Source organism: Salvia splendens, unplaced genomic scaffold (genome assembly GCF_004379255.2).
Source record: "Salvia splendens isolate huo1 unplaced genomic scaffold, SspV2 ctg1001, whole genome shotgun sequence".
NCBI classification, from domain to species: domain Eukaryota; kingdom Viridiplantae; phylum Streptophyta; class Magnoliopsida; order Lamiales; family Lamiaceae; genus Salvia; species Salvia splendens.
In genome coordinates, this window is record NW_024598539.1 from 29,139 (window position 1) to 37,812 (window position 8,674).

At 31.8% G+C, this 8,674-nt stretch overlaps 1 long non-coding RNA gene across 1 annotated transcript; it reads left to right on the top strand.

Moving 5' to 3' along the window:
• Positions 1-4,923: 4,923 nt before the first annotated feature.
• On the top strand, positions 4,924-6,536 carry LOC121788260. Its single transcript, XR_006047678.1, has 3 exons — positions 4,924-5,332; positions 5,515-5,571; positions 6,331-6,536. It is a non-coding gene; the product is annotated as an uncharacterized LOC121788260 (long non-coding RNA).
• Positions 6,537-8,674: the final 2,138 nt, after the last annotated feature.

An 8,674-nucleotide genomic window follows, 5' to 3' on the forward strand; every position in this document is an offset into this window, starting at 1 on the left:
TGTCATCTCTTGTGTGTTTTATTTATATTGGGTTAATGTTTGTAGCATGTGCAACGTATATAGAAATTGTGTATTTTATGCGTGCATAGTATTGTGTATAAAAAGTGTGTAAAGTGTGTTATTTTTGTATAGTGTGTTTGGTATGTTTATTTTGTGAATTGTGTACTAGTGTGTATTTTGTGTATAATGCGTGTGGTATGTGCAGTCCATTTAGTTGTAGTGTATTTTATTTATCTATATTGAGTGGGTATTTTATCTATAATGTGTTTAATGTTTATAGTATGGTATGTATGTATAAATTGTGTATTTTATATATAAATATGTGCAGCATATGTATACTAAGTGGTGTTTCTATAATGTTTGTATTCTCTGTATTTATAGTGATTGTTTAGTATGTATGCGTATAAATTGGGGTATTTGAGTGCTGTATATACTTTGTGCTATAATGTATAGTATGTATATAGTGTGTTATTTTTTTTACATTATGTAGTATGTTTATTTATGTATATTGTGTGTGTGTGTTTTATTTATTGTATGCGTGTATTTTATTTATACCGTGATTAATGTTTGTAGTATGTAACACGCATGTATAAATTGTGTATTTAATGTGTGCATTTGCTGTGTAGTGTATAAATAGTGCGTGTGCTGTGTGTGTTTGTTTTATTTGTTGTGTTTGTGTTTTTTATTTATATTGTGTTTAATGTTTGTAGTATATAACACATGTATAAATTGTGTATTTTATATGTGCATTTGCTAGGTAATGTATAAATATTGTATTGTATGTATGTATTTGTAGCAATGTTTTAAAAACCGGACCTGCAAGCAAACCGGCGATGTTACTTGGTTCACGGTTCAACCGGTTGAACCACCGGTCTAACCGTTTTACTGTTGCAAATATATATAAAAATATATTGAATTTAGTAAATGATTTACAATTAATAATCTATCACAAAAATATATTTGTTGTGTAGTGTTTTTTTGTATGCATGTGTAGAGTGTTTGTGTAGTGTAGGTATTTTTGTGTATAGTGTATGTAGTGCAGTGTGTTTTGTTGTGTGCGGACACTATGTGTATTTTGTGTATAGTGTGTGAATTTTACGTGGTGTGTATTTTGTGTATAGTGTGTGATTTTTACGTGTAGTGTATATTATGTTTAGGAATACTTGGTGGAGTGTATGTATACTTCGTGTGAAGTGTGTGCAGTACATGTATATTGTGGGGATAGTATACATTGAGTATATTTTGTCTATATTGTATGTGTAAAAAGGTTGTTATTTATTTTTTGTAGTGGGTCCAGTTTGTTTATTTGTGAACGGGTGTATATTTTGTGTATAGTTTAAGTATGATGTACAATATATGTAGCGTGCATCTATGTTTGCAATGTATGAATTTTCTGTATAGTGTGTGTAGTATGTCTATAATGTCTATATAGAATGTGTGTTGCATTGTGCGTGTTTTTTTGTATAGTGAGCATGTGTGTTGTATATATATTGTGCGTGGTGTATAAACTTTGTGTACAATGTAAACTTTGTGTTATGACGTATAGTGAGCATGTGCGTTGTATATATAGTATGCATATAGTACGTAATGTGTATCAAGTGTGTGTTATTTTTTGTTTAGTGCGTAGTATGTTCATTTTATGTAGTAATAGTGTGTATGTGTTTTATTAATGTCGTCTCTTGTGTGTTTTATTTATATTGGGTTAATGTTTGTAGTATGTGCGACGTATATATAAATTGTGCATAGTATTGTGTATAAAAAGTGTATTGTCTATATCATGTGTGTAAAGTGTGTTATTTTTGTAGTGTGTTTGGTATGTTTATTTTGTGAATTGTGTATTAATGTGTATTTTGTGTATAATACGTGTGGTATGTGCAGTCCATTTAGTTTGTAGTGTATTTTATTTATCTATATTGAGTGTGTATTTTATCTATAATGTGTTTAATGTTTATAGTATGGTATGTATGTATAAATCTCGGTATAAATAAAATACACGCACACAATAAATTGTGATTGTTTAGTATGTATGTGTATAATGGTGTTTATACTTTGTGCTATGATGTATAGTATGTATATAGTGTGTTATTTTTTTTACATTATGTAGTATGTTTATTTGTGTATATTGTGTGTGTGTTTTATTTATTGTGTGCGTGTATTTTATTTATACCGAGATTAATGTTTGTAGTATGTAACACACATGTATAAATTGTGTATTTAATTTGTGCATTTGTTGTGTGGCGTATAAATAGTGCGTGTGCTGTGTGTGTGTTTGTTTTATTTGTTGTGTTTGTGTATTTTATTTATATTGTGTTTAATGTTTGTAGTATATAACACATGTATAAATTGTGTATTTTATATGTGCATTTGCTGGGTAGTGTATAAATATTGTGTTGTATGTATATATTTGTAGTGTGTGTGCTATGTGTGTATGTATTATGTATGTATGTTATGCATGTGTTTTGTATGTTTTGTTTATAGTGTGTTAAATGTTTGTAGTATGTGCCGCGTATGTATAGTTTGTTTAGAATATTTGTATTTAGTTTTTGGGTAGAGTGTTAGTTGTTTTATGCGTATTTGTTTAAAGTATGTGTAATTGTTTAGTGTGGGTAGTGTATGTGTCGTGTATAATATGTGTACTGTGTATTGTGTATTTTGTCTATATTGTGTGTTAGTGTGTATTTTGTATATAATGCGTGTAGTGTGTATAGTTTATTTTATTTATATTGTGTTTGTACAATGTGTTAGTTGTTTTATATGTATTTGTTTAAAGTGTGTGTATTTGTGTAGTTTTGGTAGTGTATGTGTCTTGAGACTAGTATGTGTATTGTGTATTTTGTATATAATGCGTGTACTGTGTCCTGCCCATTTATTGTGTAGCCTATTTTATTTATACTGTGTTTGTATATTTATTTATACGGTGTTTAATGTTTATAGTATGTGTGGCTCGTATATATAAGTTGCATATTTTATATATACATTTGTTGTATGGTAAATAAATAATGTATTTTGTGTTCGGAATTGTAGTGTGTGCAATGTATTTATGTATTTATGTATGTTTGCAGTACAAGTATTCTACGTATGTTTGTGTATTTTATTTATAGTGTGTTTAATATTTCTAGTATTAGGCGCGTATGTATATCAAGTGTAGTGGTTTTATGTATATATTTTGTGTATAGTGTGCATATGTATAAACTTTGCATGCAACGTATAGTGTGTGCTATGATGTATAGTGTATATAGTGTGCAGTGTGTGTCATTTTTTATAGTGTGTAGTATGTTTATTTGTGTATAGTATGTGTGTGTTTTATTTATATTGTGTTTGTGTATTTTATTCATACCGTGTTTAATGTTTATAGTATGGACCACAAGTGTAAATTGTGTATTTATTTGTGCATTTGATGTGTAGTGTATAAATAGTTTATTTTATGTGTGTGTGTAGTGCGTGTGCTATGTGTGCGTGTTTGATTTATTTATTGTGTTTCTGTATTTTATTTATACTGTGTTTAATATTTGTAGTATATAAAGAATATTTGTATTTAGTATTTTGTGTAGTCTGTTAGTTGTTTTATATGTATTTGTTTAAAGTGTGTGTATTTGTGTAGCGTGGGTAGTGCATGTGTCTTCTATAGTGTGTATTCTACATTTTGTCTATATTGTGTACTAGGGTGTATTTTGTATATAAAGCGTGTAGTGTGTGCTGCCCATTTATTGTGTTGCCTATTTTATTTATATTGTGTTTGTATATTTACTGTATTTAATGTTTATAGTTTGTGTGGCACGTATGTATAAGTTGCATATTTTTTCTATATATTTGTTGTATGGTATATAAATAATGTATTTTGGGTTCGTAATGGTAGTGTGTGTAATATATTTAAGTATGTTTGCAGTACATGTATTCTACGAATGTTTGTGTATTTTATTTATAGTGTGTTTAATGTTTGTAGTATTTGGCGCATATGTATATTGAGTGTAGTGGTTTTATAAGATTTGTATTGTTTGTATGTATTTTGTGTATAATATTCATGTGTAAACTTTGTGTGCAATGTGTACGGTGTGCTATGATGTATAATGTGTATATAGTGTGTATATAGTGTGCAGTGTGTCATTTTTTAGTGTGTAGTTTGTTTATTTGTATATAGTGTGTGTGTATTTTATTATTATTATTATTATTGTGTGTGTGTATTTTATTTATACTGTGTTTAATGTTTATAGTATGTACCACGTATGTATAAATTGTGTATTTTATTTGTGCTTTTTTTATGTAGTGTATAAATAGTTTATTTTATATGTGTGCGTAGTGCGTGTGCTATGTTTGCATGTGTGTATGTTGTGCATGTGTTTTGAATAATTTATTTATAGTGTGTAATGTATGTAGCATGTGTCGTGTATGTATAGTATGTTTGTAATATTTGTATTTAGTATTTTGTGTACAAAATGTGTAGTGGTTGTTTTATATGTATGTATTTGTGTGGGCAGTGTGTGTATTTTGTATATGTTGTGAGTAATGTGTGTTATTTTGTAGTGTGTTTAGTATGTTTACTTTGTGAAATTGTGTACTAGTGTGTATTTTGTATACTATATGTGTAGTATGTGTAGTCCATTTAATGTGTAGTGTATTTTACTTATACTATGTATATTGAGTGTAGTGTGTGTATAGTGGTGGTGTAGTTATTGTGTATTTTGTGTGTGTATTGTATGTGTCTATACATCGTGTGTAAAGTATGTTATTTGTAGCGTGTTTAGTGTGTGTGTATTTTATTTATATCGTGTTTTATTTATATCGTGTTTGTGTGTTTTATTTATATTGTGTTTAATGTTTGTACAGTATGTGCCATGTATGTATATTGAGTATAGTGTATTTGTTATATTTGTATTTTGTGTAGTTTCTAGTGTTTATTATATATATATGTATATATATATATATATATATAGGGTAGTGTTAATCTCCTTTTCTCCCCTTAGATTTAAGTTCCTTCTCAATTTGGAGCGTTGGATCAGGCGGATGGACGATCCGGATGACAAGCATAGATTTGATCCCATAGTTCATTATTTGGGGCATTTCGTGCATCATGGGGTTGAATTAGTAAATTTCTATACTCAAAAACTCCCGAAACGGCATGTGCGAAATTTCTATACCCACTACCTTCCCTCTATTCTACACACCATTCATCTCCAAACGTATTAACTCACAATCTCTCTACCCGCTTCGTCTCCCCAATTTCGAACCCCTTTCAAAACCCTAGCCGCCCTCTCTAACCGCTTCGCCTCCAACTCGATTTCTTGGAAACAACCCTTCCGATTTTGTGCAAGATTCGTCTGTGGTCAAAGAGGAGGTAGGGTTTGTCGAATGTTAATTTAGTAGTTTACTTTCTGAGTTTCATCCAGCATTTTCTCCGATTTTCGCACGTAACACACCACCCACACCACGATTCACCCGATTATCACCATAAAGTTGTAGTGCACGAATTTGTTGATGAAATCTTATAGGGTTATGTTTGTTTGGTGTCTTGCGCAGATTTCAAAATGTCTAAAAGAGGACGTCCGTCAGTTTCACAACAATCGCAGAAAGAGGGTGAGGAATCAATTTCATTTGCGTGGTCAAAGAGTGAAGGGAATATTTGTATGTGTACTTGATATACTCGGTGCATTATTTGTTTATTTGAATGCATTATTTACCATGTTTTATACATAATGTGACTGTTTTTGTAAAGCCTTCAAAGTGCGAATGCAATATTTATATGTGAATTGTTTCAATGTATCTGTACATTATTTAACTATTTCTATGCATTATATACCTGTTTCATGCATCAAGTGCCTGCTGGTGTACATCGGTTAGAGAGTGAATGGAATATTTTTATGTTCATAACTAGCCTGAATCTGTATATTATGTAGCTATTTCTATGCATTATTTATCATGTTCATTAATTTTGTTCATTATTAGCTTTTTGAATGTATTATTTTATCCTGTTTTATGCATCATGTGACTGCTGTTGTACATGGTCAAAGACTGAATGTAATATTTGTATGTACATTACTTGACTGGATCTGTACATTATTTAGTTATTTTAGTGCATTATTAATCATGGTTTATCCTTTATGTGACCGTTGTTGGACATGAGCCAATGGGTGATTGCAATATTCATGGTGCATTTGTTGATTTATTCCGAACATTATTTGCGTATTAAAATGCATTATGTATCACTTTTTAGGCATTATTTTGATGTTTCTGTACAAGAGTGTATAAGTGAATGCAGTATAACTGTCCACTTTATTTTATTCAGTTTGTACATTATGTAACTAATTGTATGTTATTATTATGTATGTTGTACAGCATGAAAGCAGCTAAGATTGGACATTGACGAGGCGGTCGATGATATACTGCCAGTAGGAATTGCCCAGAAATTCTGAGAGTTTCTGAATTGTATAAAGAGTTTAACTCCACGGTAGAAGGAAGTCGTTGCGGAACTTGAACATGAGTCTAAGAGTGAATGCAATATGTGTACATTATGTAGCTATTTCTATGCATTATTTATCATGTTTTATGCATTTTTAGATTGTTGTTGTACATGAATCTAAGAATGAATGCAATATTGGTATGTTCATTACTTGAGTGATTCTGTACATTATTTGGTTATTTGATAGCATTATTTATCTTGTTTTATGCATCACGTTGTTGTACATACTAGACCCTAGTCCCTGGGCTTGTTAAACCCTTAGGGAAAACAAAAAACGTGCGACAAACATCAAAACACGACACAACTTAAATGAAACGGGGCAGGATAAACGTTCATTACATATCACAAATAATACATTACAGAAACTAAAACTACGCATTACATTGCATAATGTGTACATTATGTGTATCTGTTTTAAAAAATGCCTACGCGCTATGAGTGTGCAACCCCAGATGAATTACTGCAGCTCGTGTATTTGGGCAACGTTTTTTAGACTTAGAACATACTACACCCTAGCCCCTAGGCTTTTTACTTAGGGAAAACAAGAAACGTGCATAAAGCATCAAAACACGGCACAACCTAAATTAAACGGATAAGGATAAATGTTCATTACATACCACAAATCATGCATTACAGAAACTAAACTTCGCATTATACTACACAATATGTACATTATGTATATCTGTTTTGAAATATACATACGCGTTATGCATGTGCAACCCCAGACGAATTACTCCAGCTCGTGTATTTGGACAACGTTTTTTAGACTTAGAACATACTACACCCTAGCCCCTAGGCTTGTCAAACCCTTAGTGAAAATAAGAAACGTTCGCCAAATAACGACACACGACACAACTTAAATGAAATGGGTCAGGATAAATGTTCATTATATATTACAAATAATGCAATATAGAATATAAACTACGCATTATATTATACACAATATACATTATGTGCAACCCCAGACGAATTACTGTAACTCGTGTATTTGGGACAACGTTTTTTAGACTTAGAACATACTACACCCTAACCCCTAGGCTTGTTAAACCCTTAGGGAAAACAAGAAACGTTCGCCAAACAACGACACCCGGCACAACGTAAATTAAACGGGTCAGGATAAATGTTCATTACATATCACAAATAATGCATTATAGAAACTAAACTACGCATTATACTATACAAAATATACATTATGTGCAACCTCAGACGAATTACAACAGCTCGTGTATTTGGACAACGTTTTTTTTTCCTTAGAACGTACTACACACTAGCCCCTAGGCTTGTTAAACCCTTAGGGAAAATAAGTTCGCCAAACATCGAAACACGACACAACTTAAATTAAACGCGCCAGTATAAATGTTAATTACATATCACAAATAATGCATTACAGAAAATAAACTACGCATTATACTATACAATATGTACATTATGTGTACATTATGTGGATCGACGGCCGAGTTCACGTTCACCAGCACTTCAAAGTCCCCGAGTTGAAACTTTCAACTCACCAGCGCAACCTCTTCTACCGCCGCGAATGCAAAATCTAATGATTGGAACTTCTGACCAACAACGGGCTTTAATTCGGCAGAACATTCAGGCACAACGCCAACTGTTTATAACCACAAAACAATACACATGTTAATCTTAATAAGCATTATATGACATATACTGTACATTACCGATCACATATAGTGCATTATACAATTATACTTATACATTACATGTACACTTTAATCCAACTAACAAGCCAATATGAAACCACACGCTATAGGGATGGCTCTAACTCGCGGTCCTACGTACAGGTTTTGTATCTCACACTATACCACACCCCTAGCCCCCAAAATTGGTCAACCCTATGAAAATGAATGAACCATAGAGCCAACAATTTCGAACACTGCCAAACTTGTTTAAACCATGCTACAACCTATCCCCAATCAAGGCAAAAATCAACATACTGCATGTGAATACTGTCATACTAGTTTAAACCATGCTACAACCTATCCCCAAGCAAGGCAACAATCAACATACTAAAGGAATGCCTCATACAATACTAAACCCCTAGGTCCCATGAATTAACAACCCTAGGGGAATGAATGAACCCTAGCCACCACATTATCATAAACCGTCAATCATGTTTCGATAAAAACGCAAGGAGGCACGCAAACATGAAAAACGATTTTGCTGCTATAGGTTGGGATATGCGACTGATTTAAAAAAAAT